The sequence below is a fragment of the Balaenoptera borealis genome (genome assembly GCF_965194805.1).
Source record: "Balaenoptera borealis genome assembly, chromosome: 8".
Taxonomy (NCBI): domain Eukaryota; kingdom Metazoa; phylum Chordata; class Mammalia; order Artiodactyla; family Balaenopteridae; genus Balaenoptera; species Balaenoptera borealis.
Window position 1 is genome coordinate 32,041,632 of NC_138865.1, and position 18,453 is coordinate 32,060,084.

General features: G+C 39.1%; 1 long non-coding RNA gene across 1 annotated transcript in view; it reads left to right on the plus strand.

Annotated features, from left to right (window-relative positions):
* The first annotated feature begins 936 nt into the window (after positions 1-936).
* Positions 937-18,453, plus strand: part of LOC309632883 — a 38,964-nt gene continuing 21,447 nt past the window's right edge. Inside the window, exon 1 of the long non-coding RNA XR_014247108.1 lies at positions 937-2,032. This is a non-coding gene — a long non-coding RNA (uncharacterized lncRNA). The remainder of the gene's footprint in view (positions 2,033-18,453) is intronic.

Below are 18,453 nucleotides of genomic sequence, written 5' to 3' on the forward strand. Positions count from 1 at the left end.
ACCAGAACAAAAAATTAATTCTGTGTCAAAGAAGCCTTGGTTTGATTAGATTCTTATGGAAATACTCAATACTGATAATCCTCTAACAGATGTATTCTCACCAATTTTTCTTCTATTATGAAAAATTGTGTCACATGTTATATTTATATACAAAGTGTGTGTGTGTATAGAGACAGAGAGGTTGGATTTCAACTTTCAGAAGTGACCTAAATTTGTTTTTATTCTCATTTTGTATTATACAACTCTAAGCCATTATTAATATTTTACTTCATTTTAAAGTAAAAATAAAATGATGGTGTTGGTTTTGAGGCTTCAAGTTGTCTCAGGGATTGAGGCAGGAGGTAGATGGGTCCCAGGCTGAACAGTTTCTCCCCTGTGGACAGGAACTCCATAATAGCAGGAACCCCATAAAAGCAGGATGATGGAGGAGGTTGGGCCCTGCTCAGATAAGAGATAAAAGACCACATGTTCCTCATTCTTGAAGTCAAGGAGACCTTCTCGACTATACATGCACAGAAAGGCTCCATGGAGGTCAAAAAGGGAGGGGGGGGGCCACCCCATAGTAAGTGATGTCAACTACCTATAGGCCTCTTCACCAGAATCCAACTTGGCTAAGAGATGCGCACGCACACGTGGGAGGACCCTGAGATAAACCAAATACAGACTCAGAACCAGGCAAAGCAAGATGATTGGTCTAAGGAAACCCAGAAGAAATGCCCCATAAAAGTGATACAAACTACCACGAGGGTGCGACTCTCTCTCTGAGCCCACCTGTGTGTCCATCCACATGTACTGTACTCTTTTCCTCCTAATAAACACTTTACTTGTTTCACTACTTTCCGTCTCTATGTGGAAATTCATTTCCACACAGCTGATGGGCCAGGGACTTGTCCCTGGCCACTGGTCCCTGGCAGTTTGGTGGCTAGGATTCAGCGCTCTCACTGCCATTGCCCGACCTCAGTCTCTGCCTGGAAACCGAAATCCTGCTTCAAGCCGCTACAGGCCAAGGCCACCTGCGATCAGGATGATGCTGTTTTACCAAACAAACATTCTTTTCACGTTAACAGGTTTAAAAATTGCTCAATATCAAAGTATTTCTTCAAGTCATCCTTTAAGAAATTAGATTTCCCCACAAATGCAGAGCTTTGAATTCCAGCATATAATTTATTAAATTCTTTTTTCATACTTGAAATAATCACAAGAGTTGGTGGATGCCACATTTCTGAAGCCCTGACATTAAGGAACTAAGCTGAAAGGATATTTCCCAGGCTTAGGGTTTCAGGAAATTGCAGGTGGAGTAATGTCAACAATTCACAGGACTCTGATATAGATCACTAGTTTTCATTCTCCCAAATAGAAAAACTCGCCATGTGACCCTTCATTGGCTGCTCTAGTAAAGCAATTTGAATTTTGCTGACCTAAAGTAAGTGAACAGTTTATACAAGCTTTAAGTATTGGTCATTTGAAAGAATTCTCTTGTTTCTGAGTATCGTGCCTTTTATGTTTCTAATGATACTTGCTTGGAATTCCTAAAAAGTATAATTATTTTTACTTTGGAAAGTGCTGAAGTATAGAGTACAGTATAGGATAGATATGTGGTATGAGGTTTGTTATTTAATTTCCTTAATTTAGGGTTGTTAATAATTTTCCTGAATCAAACCATTTCATTTGTATACTGCCTTTGTCATGATTTTGGAAATGTACTCTATGTCTTATTGTCATTATTATTCATGAAATTCTTTAGGAATTTACATTCTTTCTTCGGTTGGGCTGTGCAAATGGGAAGCCACTTTTCTTCCTGCCATATACAAATTTATCCAGCCCACCATAGATATGTAAAACTGCATGAGATTTTTTCAAAGAGAAAAGTTAATACACATCTTTCTTTTTTTATTTCCACAATTACCTGAACCATAACCATTTTATTTTGAGGGATGATTAGTGTACTGAAGGAGAGTGATGATGACAACTGCTTTTCTTGCTGAACTTGAGAAGATAAAAAAAATAAAGAGGTGAAGAACAGGTTAGTGAGGTGAGATTATATTTTTATTTGTTATTTCCATGCTACTGAACCTCAGTATTAAAAATACTTCAGATTAAATATTATCTTCCTTATGATAGCAATTATACTGCCTTTGTGAATGTTTTACTATACCTTTAGAGCTATGAATCTGAGATTGTAAGTCTCCATGTCATGATAGGAGTTACTCATCTGTACTTTTGTCCAACTCTCCCATTTTTCTGCCATGTTGCCTATTTTTCAATAATTTGCAAGAGTTTTTTATATATTCTTTCAATGAGCTGTTTGATACTTACAGTGTAAACTGCTGATCACTTTTTTTGTGGTGGTTTATGATAAACAAAGTATTCCATTTTAAGTTCCTAAACATCAATATTCTCTTTAAAGCTTAGGGCTATTTATTCATTTTTTTGGTGACACATTACAATTTTATTTCATTTTCTTACTTTTAAAGTTGAGGTAAAATTCATACAACATTACATAAAATTCACACAAAACAAACCATTTTAAAGCAAACAATTCAGGGGCATTTAGTATTTTCACAATGTTGTGCAAACACTGTCTCTATCAAAACATTCATCACATATTCATCGCCCCAAAAGAAAACCCCATACTCACTGAGGAGTTACTCCCCACCTCCCTTATTGTTAGGGCTGAATAATATTCCATTGTACGTATACACCACAATTTGTTTATCCATTCATGTGTTGATGGACATTTGGGTTAACTTTCTGATTATTGTGAATAGTGCTGCTATGAACATTCAATAAGTTTTTGTGTAGACAGATGTTTTAAATAATCTTGGGTATACACATAAGAGTGGAATTGCAGGGTCATGTGGTAACTTCATGCTTTCCAAGTTGGCTGCACTATTCTACATTTCCACTACCAACGAATGAGGATTCCAATTTCTCCACATTTTTGCCAACACTCGATACTGTCTGCCTTTTTAATATATCCACCCATATAGGTGTAAAGTGCTATCACATTGGGTTTTTTTTTTAAACATCTTTATTGGAGTATAATTGCTTCAGAATGCTGTGTTAGTTTCTGCTTTATAACAAAGTGAATCAGCTATACATAAACATATATCCCCATATCTCCTCCCTCTTGCGTCTGCCTCCCACACTCCCTCTCCCACCCCTCTAGGTGGTCACAAAGCACTGAGCTGATCTCCCTGTGCTGTGCGGCTGCTTCCCACTAGCTATCTATTTTACATTTGGTAGTATATATAAGTCCATGCCACTCTCTGACTTCGTCCCAGCTTACCCTTCCCCCTCCCCTTGTCCTGAAGTCCATTCTCTACGTCTGCGTCTTTATGCCTGTCCTGCCTCTAGGTTCTTCAGAACCTTTTTTTTTTTTTTTTAGATTCCATATATATGTGTTAGCATACAGTATTTGTTTTTCTCTTTCTGACTTACTTCACTCTGTATGACAGACTCTAGGTACATCCACCTCACTACAAATAACTCAGTTTTGTCTCTTTTTATGGCTGAGTACTATTCCATTGTATATATGTGCCACATCTTTATCCATTCATCTGTCGATGAACACTTAGGTTGCTTCCATGTCCTGGCTATTGTAAATGGAGCTGCAATTAACATTGTGGTACATGACTCTTTTTGAATTATAGTTTTCTCAGGGTATATGCCCAGTAGTGGGATTGCTGAGTCATATGGTAGTTCTATTTTTAGTTTTTTAAGGAACCTCCATATTGTTTTCCATAGTGGCTGTATCAATTTACATTCCCACCAATAGTGCAAGAGGGTTCCTTTGTCTCCACACCCTCTCCAGCATTTATTGTTTGTAGATATTTTGATGATGGCCATTCTGACCAGTGTGAGGTGATACCTCATTGTAGTTTTGATTTGCATTTCTCTAATGATTAGTGATGTTGAGCATCCTTTCATGGCAATCTGTATATCTTCTTTGGAGAAATGTCTATTTAGGTCTTCTGCCCATTTTTGGATTGGGTTGTTTGTTTTTTTGTTATTGAGCTGCATGAGCTGCTTGTGTATTTTGGAGATTAATCCTTTGTCAGTTGCTTCATTTGCAAATATTTTCTCCCATTCTGAGGGTTGTCTTTTCGTCTTCTTTATGGTCTCCTTTGCTGTGCAAAAGTTTTTAAGTTTCATTAGGTCCCATTTGTTTATTTTGGTTTTTATTTCCATTTCTCTAGGAGGTGGGTCAAAAAGGATCTTGCTGTGATTTATGTCATAGAGTGTTCTGCCTATGTTTTCCTCTAAGAGTTTGATAGTGTCTGGCCTTACATTTAGGTCTTTAATCCATTTTGAGTTTATTTTTGTGTGTGGTGTTAGGGAGTGTTCTAATTTCATTCTTTTCCATGTAGCTGTCCATTTTTCCCAGCACCACTTATTGAAGAGGCTGTCTTTTCTCCATTGTATATTCTTGCCTCCTTTATCAAAAATAAGGTGACCATAGGTGTGTGGGTTTATCTCTGGGCTTTTTATCCTATTCCAATGATCTATATTTCTGTTTTTGTTCCAGTACCATACTGTCTTGATTACTGTAGCTTTGTAGTATAGTCTGAAGTCCAGGAGCCTGATTCCTCCAGCTCCGTTTTTCTTTCTCAAGATTGCTTTGGCTATTTGGGGTATTTTGTGTTTTTATACAAATTGTGAAATTTTTTGTTCTAGTTCTGTGAAAAATGCCATTGGTAGTTTGATAGGGATTGCTTTGCATCTGTAGATTGCTTTGGTTATTATAGTCATTTTCACAATGTTGATTCTTCCATTTCAAGAACATGGTATATCTCTCCATCTGTTTGTATCATCTTTAATCAGTGTCTTATAGTTTTCTGCATACAGGTCTTTTGTCTCCTTAGGTAGGTTTATTACTAGGTATTTTATTCTTTTTGTTGCAATGGTAAATGGGGATGTTTCCTTAATTTGTCTTTCAGATTTTTCATCATTAGTGTATAGGAATGCAAGAGATTTCTGTGCATTAATTTTGTATCCTGCTACTTTACCAAATTCATTGATTAGCTCTAGTAGTTTTCCGGTAGCATCTTTAGGGTTCTCTATGTATAGTATCATGTCATCTGCAAACAGTGACAGCTTTACTTCTTTTCCGATTTGGATTCTTTTGATTTCTTTTTCGTATCTGATTGCTGTGGCTAAATCTTCCAAAACTATGTTGAATAATAGTGGTGAGAGTGGACAACCTTGTCTTGTTCCTGATCTTAGAGGAAATGCTTTCAGTTTTTCACCATTGAGAATGATGTTGGCTGTGGGTTTGTCATATATGGCCTTTATTATGTTGAAGTCAGTTCCCTGTATGCCTACTTTCTGGAGGGTTTTTATCATAAATGGGTGTTGAATTTTGTCGAAAGCTTTTTCTGCATCTATTGAGGTGATCACATGGTTTTTCTCCTTCAATTTGTTAATATGGTTTATCACATTGATTGATTTGCATATACTGAAGAATCCTTGCATTCCTGGGATAAACCCCTCTTGATCATGCTGTATGATCCTTTTAATGTGCTGTTGGATTCTGTTTGCTAGTATTTTTTTTAAATAAATTTATTTATTTATTTTTGGATGCGTTGTCTTTGTTGCTGTGCTCAGGCTTTTCTCTAGTTGTGGCGAGGGGGTCGACTTTTCGCTGCGGTGCGCGGGCTTCTCAGTGTGGTGGCTTCTCTTGTTGTGGAGCACAGGCTGTAGGTGTGCAGGCTTCAGTAGTTGTGGCTCGCGGGCTCTAGAGTGCAGGCTCACTAGTTGTGGCACATGGGCTTAGTTGCTGTCCATCATGTGGGATCTTCCCGGACCAGGGCTCGAACCCACGTCTCCTGCACTGGCAGGCAGATTCTCAACCACTGTGCCACCATGGAAGCCCTGTTTGCTAGTATTTTGTTGAGGATTTTTGCATCTATGTTCATCAGTGTCATATTGGTTTTTAACTTTTTTATTTCCTTGGGACTTCCCTGGTGGCAGAGTGGTTAAGAATCTGCCTGCCAATGCAGGGGACACGGGTTCGAGCCCTGGTCTGGGAAGATCCCACATGCCACAGAGCAACTAAGCCTGTGCACCACAACTACTAAACCTGCACTCTGGAGCCTGGAAGCCACAACTACTGAGCCTGCGTGCCACAACTACTGAAGCCTGCGTGCCTAGAGCCTGTGCTCTGCAACGAGAAGCCACCACAATGAGAAGCCCGTGCACCTCAACGAAGTGTAGCCCCCGCTCGCCGCAACTAGAGAAAGCCTGCACACAGCAACAAAGACCCAATGCAGCCAAAAATAAATAAAGAAATAAATAAATAATATGTGAATAAAATTTGTATTTCCGTAATGTCTGCTGTTGTTGAGAATCTTTCCATGTGCTTATTCGCCATTTATATACCTTCTTTGGAGAAATGTCTACTCAGATCCTTAGCCCATTTTAAATTGGATTATTTATTTGTTATTGATTTGTAAGAGAGTTCTTTATATATTCCAGATACACATCTCTAAGATACAGGATTTGAAAAAAATTCCTATTGTGTGCATTTCCTTTTATCTTTCTTGATAGTGTCTTTTGAAACCCAAAGCTTTTACTTTTGTTTGATGAAGTACAATTTATCAATTTTTTTCTTTGGTTGCTTGTGCTTTAGTTGGCATATTTAAGAAAACATTGCCCAATCTGAAGATTTACATCTGTTTTCTCAAAGCTTTATAGTTTTACTTCTTACATTTATGCCTATGATCTATTAATTTGTGTGTATGCTGTGAGATAAGGGTCCAACTTCATTCTTTTGCATGTGGCTATTCAATTGTTCTTAGCACTATTTGCCCATTGAATTTTCTTGGCACCCTTGTTGAAAACCAATTGACCATAAATGTATGAATTTTTTCTGGACACTTAATTCTATTTCATTTATCTCTATGTCTATTCTTAGGCCAGTACCACAGAATCTTCATTACTGTAGCTTTATGGTATATTTTGAAATGTGGTAATGTGGAGTCCTCCAACTTTTTGGGTCCTTGAGACTGGCCCTTCCCCACTGAATGGTCTCAGCACTCTTGTCAAAAATCATTTGATCCTATATGTGAGGGTTTATTTCTGGGTTGTCTATTCTGTTCCATATATATATATATATATATATATATATATCTTTATGCCAGTACCACACTGGTTTTTTTTGTTTGTTTGTTTTTTAATTAATTAATTTATTTATGGCTGTGTTGGGTCTTCGTTACTGTGCAAGGGCTTTCTTCTAGTTGTGGCAAGCGGGGGCCACTCTTCATCGTGGTGTGCGGGCCTCTCACTATCGCGGCCTCTCTTGTTGCAGAGCACAGGCTCCAGACGCGCAGGCTCAGTAATCGTGGCTCACAGGCCCAGTTGCTCCGCGGCATGTGGGATCTTCCCAGACCAGGGCTCGAACCCGTGTCCCCTGCATTGGCAGGCAGATTCTCAACCACTGCGCCACCAGGGAAGCCCCACACTGTTTTGATTATTGTAACTTTTTAGTATATTTTGAAATCAGGGATGGTGATTTCTCTAGTTTTGGTCTTCTTTTTTCAAGATTTTTTTGGCTATTTGGGGTCCCTTGAGATTTCATATGAATTTTATTTCTGCAAAAACCTCTGTTGGGTTTTTGACAGGGATTGCATAAAATCTATAGATCTCTTTGGCAAGCATTTACCTATTACCAACATTAAATTTTTCAATTCATGAACATAGCATGTCTTTCCATTTATTTGTGTCTTCTTTAATTTCCTTCATCAATATTTTATAGTTTTCAGTGTACTAGTCCTTCACCTCCTTAATTAGGTTTATTTCTAAATATTTTACTATTTTTGGTGCTATTTATTGTAAGTGGAATTGTTTCTCAATTATCTTTCAAATTGTTCATTGTTAGTGTAGAGAAATCTGATTTTTGTGTTGATTTTTTATCCTGCAACTTCACTGAACTTATTTAATGGTTTCCTTTGCTGTGCAAAACTTTTAAGGTTAATTAGGTCCCATTTATTTCTTTTTGCTTTTATTTCCATTCCTCTAGGAGAGGGATCTAAAAAATTATTGCTGTGATTTATGTCAAAGAGTGTTCTGCCTATGTTTTCCTCTAGGACTTTTATAGTATCCAGTCTTATGTTTAGGTTTTTGATCTGTTTTGAGCTTATTTTTGTATATGGTGTTAGAGAATGTTCTAATTTCATTCTTTTACATGTAGCTGTCCAGTTTTCCCAGCACCTCTTGTTGAACAGACTGCCTTTTCTCCACTGTATATTCTTGCCTCCCATGTCATAGATTAATTGATCATAAGTGCATGGGTTTATTTCCGGGCTTTCTATCCTGTTCCATTGATCTATATGTCTGTTTTTTGTGCCAGTACCATACTGTTTTGATTGCTGTAGCTTTTCTGAAGTCAGGTAGTGTCATTCCTCCAGCTCTGTTCTTCTTTCTCAAGATTGCTTTGGCTATTCAGGATCTTTTGTGTTTCCATAGAAGTTAAAAATTTTTTTGTTCTCGTTGTGTGAAAAATGCCATTGGTAATGTGATAGGGATTGCATTGAGCCTGTAGATTTCCTTGGGTATTATGGTCATTTTAACAATATTGATTCTTCCAATCCAAGAACAGTAGATCTTTCCATTTGTTTGTGTCATCTTCAATTTCTTTCATCAGCATCTTATAGTTTTTGGAGTACAGGTCTTTTGCCTCCTTAGGTAGGTTTATTCCTAGGTATTTTATTCCTTTTTATGCAATAGTAAATGGGATTGTTTCCTTAATTTCTCTTTCTGGTATTTTATTGTTAGTGTATAGGAATGCAACAGATTTTTGTATATTAATTTTGTATCCAGCACTTTATCGCTGAGGTCTAGGAGTTTTCTGGCAGCATCTTTAGGATTTTTTATGTATAGCATCATGTCATCTGCAAACAGTGACAGTTTTACTTTTTCTTTTCCAATTTGGATTCCTTTTATTTCTTTTTCTTCTCTGATTGCTGCGACTAGGACTTCCAATACTATATTGAATAAAATTGGCGAGAGTGGGCATCCTTGTCTTGTTCCTGAACTTAGAGGGAATGCTTTCAGTTTTTCACTGTGAGTATGATGTTAGCTGTGGGTTTGTCATATATGACCTTTATTATGTTGAGGTATATTCCCTCTATGCCCACTTTCTGAAGAGTTTTTTTATCATAAATGGTTGTTGAATTTTGTCAATTTTTTTTCTGCATCTTTTGAGATGATCATATGGGTTTTATTCTTGAATTTGTTAATGTGGTGTATCACATTGATTGATTTGTGGATACTGAAAAATCTTTGAATCTCTGGGATAAATCCCACTTGATCATGATGTATCATTTTAATGTATTGCTGGAGTTGGTTTGCTAGTATTCCATTGAGGATTTTTGCATCTATGTTCATCAGTGATATGGGCTTGTAATTTTCTTTTTTTGTGATATCGTTGTCTGGTTTTGCAATCAGGGTGATGGTAGCCTCATAGAATGAGTTGGGAAGTGTTTCTTCCTCTGCAATTTTTTGGAATAGTTTCAGAAGGATATCTGTGAAGTCTTCTCTAAATGTTTGGTAGAATTCACCTGTGAAGCCATCTAGTCCTGAACTTTTGCTTGGTGGGAGTTTTTTAAATTACTGATTTAATTTTATTACTGGTGATTGCTCTGTTCATATTTTCTATTTCTTCCTGGTTCCGTCTTGGGAGATTGTACCTTTCTAAGAATGTGTCCATTTCTTCTAGGTTGTCCATTTTATTGGCATATATTGAATAGTTGCCTGTAGTAGTGTCTTATGGTCCTTTGTACTTCTGTGTGTTTTTCATTTCTAATTTTAAGGATTTGGGCCCTCTCCCTTTTTTGTCCTGATAGGTCTGGCTAAAGATTTGTCAGTTTGTTTAACTCTTCAAAGAACCAGTTTTAGTTTTATTAATCTTTTCTATTGTTTTTTAAGTCTCATTTATATCTGCTCTGACCTTTATGATTTCTTTCTTTGTACTAACTTTGGGTTTTGTTTGTTCTTTCTCTAGTTGCTTTAGTTGTAACATAAGGTTGTTTATTTGACATTTTTCTTGTTTCCTGTGGTAAGTTTGTATCACTATAAGCTTCCCTCTTAGAACTGCTTTTTTGTGTCCCGTAGGTTTTGGATCATCATGTTTTCATTTTCATTTGTCTCTAGGTATTTTTTGACTTCCTCTTTGATTTCTTCAGTGATCCATTGGTTGTTTATTAGCATGTCATTTAGCCTTCACATGTTTGTGTTTTTTGCAGTTTTTTTGCTTATAGTTGATTTCTAGCCTCATAGTGTTGTGGTCAGTAAAGATGCTTGATATGATTTCAGTTTTCTTAAATTTACCAAGGCTTGCTCGGTGGCCCAGCATGTGATCTATCCTGGAAAATGTTTCATGTGCACTTGAAAAAGGCTGCTGCTTTTGGATGGAATGCTCTATAAATATCAGTTAAGTCTATGTGGTCTCATGTGTCAGTTTCCTTTAGTACATTCACAATATTGTGCAACCAGTACCTATAAGTTCCAAAACATTTTCATCACCTCAAAAAACACCACATACCCACTGCACAGTCACTTCCATTCTCCCCTATTCTAACTCCTCATAACCATCCGTCTTCTGTGTCTATATGTTTACCTATGGCTATTTCATATAAATGGAATTGTAAACTACATCATCTTTTGTGTATGACTTCTTTCATTTAGCATAGCTTTTATTTTTATATATTTATTTATTTTGTTTATTTTTATTTTTGGCTGCATTGGGTCTTTGTTGTTGTGCATGGGCTTTTCTCTAGTTGTGGCGAGTGGGGGCTACTCTTCGTTGCAATGCACGGGCTTCTCATTGTGGTGGCTTCTCTTGTTGTGGAGCATGGGCTCTAGGCATGCGGGCTTCAGTAGTTGTGGTGCACAGGCTTAGTTGCATCCATGGCATGTGGGATCTTCCTGCACCAGGGCTCAAACCCGTGTCCCTGCATCGGCAGGTGGATTCTTAACCACTGCACCACCAGGGAAGGCCCTAGCTACCTTTTAAATATTCACCCACATTGTAGCATTTATGAGTACTTCATTCCTTTTTGTGGCTGAATAACATTTCATTGTATGTATATATTACAATTTGTTTATCCACTTATCTGTTGATGGACATTTGGGTTGTTTCCATCTTTTGGCTATTATAAATAATACTGCTGTAAAGATCTGTGCTCAGGTTTTGGTTTGAACCCCTGTCTACAATTAGTTTGAGTCTATAGTTAGGAATGGAATTGCTGGGTTGTATGGAGTTCTGTTTTTAACTTTTCAAGGAACTGTCAAACTGTTTTTACGCAATGACTGAACCATTTTATACTGCCTACAGCAATGTACAAAGGTTCCAATTTCTGCACATCCTTACCAACACTTGTTATTTTTTTCTTTCTTTTTTTAAAAATTTTAGCCATCCTAGTGGGTGTGAAGTGGTATCTCATTGTGGTTTTGATTTTCATTTTCCTAATGACTAATGATGTTGAACAGTTTAAATGTTGGAGAAATGTCTATTCAAGTCTTTTGCCCATTTTTTAATAGAGTTGCTTTTTGTTGTTGAGTTATGAAAGTTATTTATATATTCCGGATACCAAACATTTATCAGGTATGTGATTGGCAAATATTTTCTTCTATTCTATAAGGTTATCTTTTCACCTTTTGATAATCTCATTTGGTGCACAAAAGTTTTTAATTTTGATGAAGTTCAATTTTTTCATCCTCAATAATATTAACAGCTAATTTCTCATCAGAAACCATGGAGGCCAGATGCAGTAGTATTGCAGGAAAATGGGGCATAAGAGGATGGTCATGTCTCAGGTCTCAGGTGAGTTCCTGGGATGGACTGCCAAGAAAGGGTCCCTGGCTTCACGCAGGAAACAATTCAAGAGCAAGCCATAGTAAAGTGAAAGTGAGTTTATCTAAAGTGATACACCTTCAACAGACAGAACGCAGGCCATCTAAGAAAGTGAGAGTGGCCCCGAGGTATGGGGTTGTTAGTTTTATGGGCTGGGTAATTTCATAGACTAACAAGTGGGAGGATTATTCCAACTGTTTTGGGGAAGAGGCAGGGATTTCCATGACATGGGCCACTGCCCACTTTTTGGCCTTTTATGGTCAGCCTTGGAACTGTCATGGCACCTGTGGGTGTGTCACTTAGCATGCTAATGTATTACAATGAGCATATAATGAGGCTCAAGGTCTACTGGAAGTTGAACCTTCTGCCATCTTGGACCTAATCAGTTCTAACCATGTTTTGTCGTATCCCATTCTTCTCAAGGGCTATGTCATTCTTTTAATGGTTGTGCCCTGCCTCCTTCCATCTTGTCTCAGTATGAGGATATATTCAAGTGCTGAGAGGAAAAAAAGCTTGTCAAATGAAGTATTCTATATCCAACAAAACTATTCTTCAAAAATGAAGAAAAATTAACATATTTTGAGCTATACAAAAACAAAGAATTCATTGGTAACAGACCTACCTCACTAAAGGGGTGACATTAGCAAAAATGTCAGAGTAGATAGTTCCAGGGGCCTACCCCTCAATAGAAACACTGAAAAATCGAGTAAAAATGATAAGAATCAACTTAGTTAGAATTGTTGAAAACAGAGGTTCATAGCAACCAAGAGAAGGCTGAATCAAGAAAAGGTCACCTTTAAAATGGTAGGAAAGCATTGCAACCTTTTTACTTGTACTTGACCTACACCCTTCATCAGCTTGGCAGTGGTCTTGAGAAAAGAAGCTTTCATTTCCAGCATGGGACCCTGGTCCCTGGTTCTAGAGGGAGCAGAGAAGCCCTTATTTGCAAAGAATAGTGTTTGTCTGCTTTGACCTGTCTTGTATACTACCTGAAAGACTGATAGAAGGTGCCTGTCTGTTTCATCTAATTTGGAATTCTCTCAGGCCAAAAAATTGGCTACACAGATGGCATTCCTCAGAAACATTGTAAGGCAAATGAACAAACTTCTTCAGCCCAGGGCAAAGGATTACAGTTGAGGAAAATAATAAATATGCAAAAGCCTGGGAAGAAAAGCTAGGGAAAGACTTCCTTTGGGAAATTAGGGCTTTCAAAAGTGCCTGTGTATAGTGGGTAATTTGGAAAGACATGCATATAACCTAGGCATGACACATGCTCAGAAAAGACCTGAGAAGATTCTGAGCTTTCATCTCTGGCTGATCTCTAGGCTCAGCACAAACAGGAAGTGAAGGTGAAGGCAGAGTTGTAATTGGCCTGGCTATGCAATAAAGGAGTGCCTAAACACAGAATCAATCTGAGAAAACTGGGAGAAGTTTTTATTTTCCTTTTTTTATTCTTAGGCATTAGGGGACTTTTAGCTTCCTAGCAACTTTTCAAACCCTTATGAACATCTCATTACCCAGTTTTTCCTTTTACACTATTTGGCTGGTCTATTGTTTGCCCCCACTATTATTCACTGCCTCAGGTCACTGCAAATGTAAACAATTGCCTGTAGTTGTTCTTGACAAACACCCCCAAAGAAGGCTTTTCACACTGAGCTCTAAGGTCAAATAAAGTTAGTCCTCAAAGCAGGGTTTCCAGGGAACCACTGGTCAGATCAAGTCATGATAATTCTCTGGTAATGGAGCTTTGAAAAATCTCCAAACTTGTTCTGATCCTTCCAGTGGCTGGCAGGCTGCTGGTTTTCACTGTGATTGGGGGCTGTTAGTTTTCAAAGCTACCATGGATCTGGAGAGTGGAGGATGGAACTCGTGCAAGTTAAAACACAACAAAACAAACTTGAAAGTTTTTGCACAGCAAAGGAAAACATAAAGGGAACAAAAAGACAAGCTATGGACTGGGAGAAAATATTTGCAAATGATGAGACTGACAAGGGCTTAATTTCCAAAATACACAAACAGCTCCTACAAGTCAATAACAAAAAAACAAGCAACCCAATCAAAAACTGGGCAGAAGATCTAACTAGATATTTCTCCAAAGAAGACATACAGATGGCCAACAGGCACATGAAAAGATGCTCAACATCATTAATTATTAGAGCAATGCAAATCAAAACTACAATCACGTCACACCAGTCAGAATACCCATCATTAAAAAGTCTACCAATATAAATGCTGGAAAGGTTTTGAAGAAAAGGGAAACCTCCTACACTGCTGGTGGGAATGTAAATTGGTACAGCCACTATGTAAAACAATATGGAGGTTCCTTAAAATACTAAAAATAGAGTTACCATATGATCCAGCAATCCCATTCTTGGGCATATATACAGAGAAAACTGTAATTCAAAAAGATGCATGCACCTCAATGTTCATACCAGTACTATTTACAGTAGCCGAGACATGGGAGCGACCTAAATGTCCATCGACAGATGAATGGATAAAGATGTGGTATGTATGTATATGTACGTGTGTATATATATATATATATATATATATATATATATATATATATATATATATATATATATATGTATATATATATATATACATACATACATATACATACCTATAATGGAATATCACTCAGCCATAAAAAAGAGTGAAATAATACCATTTGCATCAACATGGATGGGCCTAGAGATGATCATACTAAGTGAAATAAGTCAGACAAGAGAAAGACAAATATCATATGCAATCACTTATATGTGTAGTCTAAAACATGATACAAATGAACTTATTTACAAAACAGAAATAGACTCACAGACATAGAAAACAAACTTATGGTTACCAAAGGTGAAAGTGGGGGGTGGGGAGGGATAAATTAGGAGTTTGGGATTAGCAGATACAAACTACTATATGTAAAATAGATAAATAACAAGGTCCTACTGTATAGCACAGGGAACTATATGCAATATCTTGTAATAAACTATAATGGAAAAGAAAAAAAATAAACTGTTGGAATGAAAAAAAGATAACAAAGTATTTTTACTGAGATTCAGTAATCTTCCTTGAATAGACAGTCCTTGGCTTTCTGCAGATCTTTGCTTAATTTCCAGAGTTCTGAGAAAACATGATTGTGACAAATTTGGGGGCCAGTTTTCTCTGTTATTTTATAGAAAAGGGAGTTTTCTGACATTCTTACTCTGCCATTTTCATTGATATCACTCATTCTCCTGTGTCCTTTCACTATGTTCCCATCAATAATCATTTCATTACTTTCTGGCACTATGGGATGTTCCAGCTCATTTTTTACTTGAACTCCCCCAGTATGGAATCAGCCACTATTCCAAGGAGGCTTTGTTCCTATTATTAAAACACACACACACAAAATATAAATTAGCTAAAGATACCCCTGTATATTGGTCCTTCAATAGTCTTTTTCAACATAGCAGGCTGACTTTTAGCTGAAAGTCCAGCAGCACCAAACTCAAATTTTTCCATATACAATTGCCTTAAATATAGCCAAAATAAGTTTACTTTCACCTTTTAGAGACTGCCTGCTTTGCATGCCCCATGAAACTGCACCCAACATTAGCTAGCCATAGATAAGCTGAATCCTGGGATATAAAAAGCCCCAAGCTGCTGCTGCTCTTTGGAGCTCTCGGAACCAGAGACTCTCCATCTTGCTGCTAAGCAACATCGCCTAAACACCTCTCTAATTTCTCTCTCCCCCACGAGTTTCCTTGCCCTCTTCCCCTTCTGGGTGCTGGTGGTGCTGTCTCTGGAAGGTCTCCTGTTGCGAGGGACTTTCTCTCTCGGGCAACCTCTCAAAGTAATGCCCAAGTAAAGCTTGCCATGTGCTACTGCCATCCCATGGTTTTGTCTTTTCCTTGATCACCACTCCCCCCACCAAACTTCGAACTCATAACAAGTGGCACTGAATACAAAAATTTGGTTATGATCAAGGAATTGGTATGGGGTCTACCCAGTCAGTAGGACAATCAATTGGCAATTTGATCCTGAATAGTCTTAAGTGGTTGGGACTCAAAATTTGGAATGCCTCTGCAACAATTTGGTTGGAATCACTCCTGTGTACTGCTCTCTACATTTTTCACAGTCTCCTCCTCTGTCTCATTAGCCTGGCCAAGAGGTAGCACCAGTATCTGAGTGCACCCACACTATTAGAACTGACTTTTGGGGTTAGAAACACTGAGTCATCCAGAGACAGATGGTTAGCCCATCTGCCTGGGTCCCCCACTGGGCAGGCAGGGGACACTGTAAGACCTATAGGCTTGGATAGAAAAAAGGGGAGGGATGCACCCCTCTGGACTGAGGGTGGGCTCCCCTAACCCTGGCCCCATCACAGTAGAAGCTTCCCATAGTGGGTTGGTAGTTTGGAGTACTCTGAGATAAGAGAATGTCTTCATCCCTGGTGACTGCTATGGCAGGTAAAGAAACTGATAAGGCAGAGGTGGAGGCTGGATGTCAGGTGGGGAGACACCTTTGCAAGCAGCTAGCATGCCTCTTCTCTTGTGATAATCTATCATGCTGTTATGGATGTTGTCATTCTAGCCCCTCCCCAGTGCTTGGGCTGAGCTGGCTAAAGCATTACTCAAAGAAGGACCAAAGTCAAGGAAGTTTATAGCCCAGCCCTTCCCAGGACCCTGAAGGAGATGGACACCTTGCTGAGCAGATGATCCAAACCACAAGATATGTGTTAGGGCTTGCTCACCGCTGCTTCTCACCCAGGCACTGCCTGGAGAGGAGGCAAGATCCCAAAGTCCCAGGGCAGACCCAATGGAGGGGAGGACCCTGGGGAGACTGACTGGAGCCCTGGAGAGGAAGATGCAGCACAGTGTCCTCCTGATAGTGACTGGGATAATTTACCCTCTGCTTTGTTGGTAATCACCTGCAAAGTAATACAGATAGAGAAGACAAAAGGGAAGGGCCAAGGGGGGGCCCTTCCCTTGTTTGAAGGAGGAGACACATTCACTCCCTTGTCCTGAGGCCCAGTCTCTCCTTTGAAAGACCCTGCCCAGGAACCAAATGAAAAAGGGCTTCCTGGCTGTCTAGAATGTATCTGGCGGGGAGCAAGATTCACCTAACAGGGGCTGCCATAGTATGGGATGTAAAATGGTATCCCAGTAAAGGATCCCACACAATTAGTGTGGAAGGTGGGAATGACCCCCAGAGGTGGCTTTGGACCCTGGTCCATATGTATTTTGTGGGTGTGGAGTTTCATGGCTTGTAAGGCCACCTGCCCTACGTTAGGCCTCATAACAGCCTGGCAGATTGTCAATGGAAAATGTTAGCTGAGGCCAAAGATCGCCTCTGCCAGTTGGGGACATTGGAGTGGGCCTGTCAGGCAACAGATGATGTGCATCATGATGACTTGGCAAGTTGACGGAGGCTGAATTGAGTCCTGAGTCCACCCAGTTGTTTCTCAGGGGTGCCCCCTCACAAATAAAAGTCCTCTTTACTGACAATGACGGTGAATGCTGAAACAATTCAAGAGGCCGTACCAGCCCTACACTTAATAGAAGCTCTTGAGAGACAAACTCAGAGTCAAGTTCCTGTTAATTCTACAGCAATATCCTGCCCGGCCTAAAACTTACACCAACAGTGAGGCTGCCCCCATTCTAGGCCAAACAAGCCACCTACAACCATACCTAAATATGAACCCCAAGATGACAAGAGATATTGTGTTGGAACCTAAGGGACAGGGGGTGCCAGTTTGGATGGTCTCTAGAAAATCAGTAAGCAGTTACAATACTAAGGTTAAGTTACAGTTGATGACAGGCATCACCTTTGGGGTCATCCCCACCTTCTGTGCCTAACCCTGATCTCTACCAGTGGCAGGGACCTACCCCACATAGGGATCCCACCATCATGGAAGCAGTCCCCTTCTGGCAAACAACCACCTACATTAACCGTGGTTTGGGCTCAGAAATGAACAATGCTGGTGGCTCTGTTGGACACAGATGCCCAAATCTCCCTAATCCCAGGAAGCACTCTTTCCCTAAAGGGACACCTCGAGGAGGTGACAGCCTTGGGAGGAGGATTGATAATGGTTAATTACCAACTTTATTAAAATTGGCCCAGTTTTGCTAAAAAGATGTTTCTATTCTTGTTTCCTCCAAGACGCCCTATTTTTCCATTATTAGAATACACCTCCCTCATGCTGACTTAAAAAAATGCACAACGTGAGAGTTGCGAGTTAAGTTTTATTTGGGGGAAAATGAGGACTGCAGCTCGGGAGACAGTGTTTCAGATAACTCTGAGAAACTGCTCCAAGGAGGCGAGGGGAGGAGCCAGGATAAATAGGAGTTTGGCAACAAAGGGCAGGTAGTCAGGAACATCAAAAGATTATTGTTAATTAAAGAAAACCAGATATCTCAAGTTAAGGAACTTAGCGCTTTTCTACATATGGGAAGATGCAAGAATCTGGGCTCACTGAAATCATTCCTTTGACATGCACCTCAGCTATCTGGGGCCAGTATCCTGTATTTTCACATCCTGAGTTTCCTCAGGGCTCATCGCAGGGAGTGGCTGCAGTCTGATGGCTGCTAGATGGCAGGTATTCTTTTCAGCCCTGAGTTTCC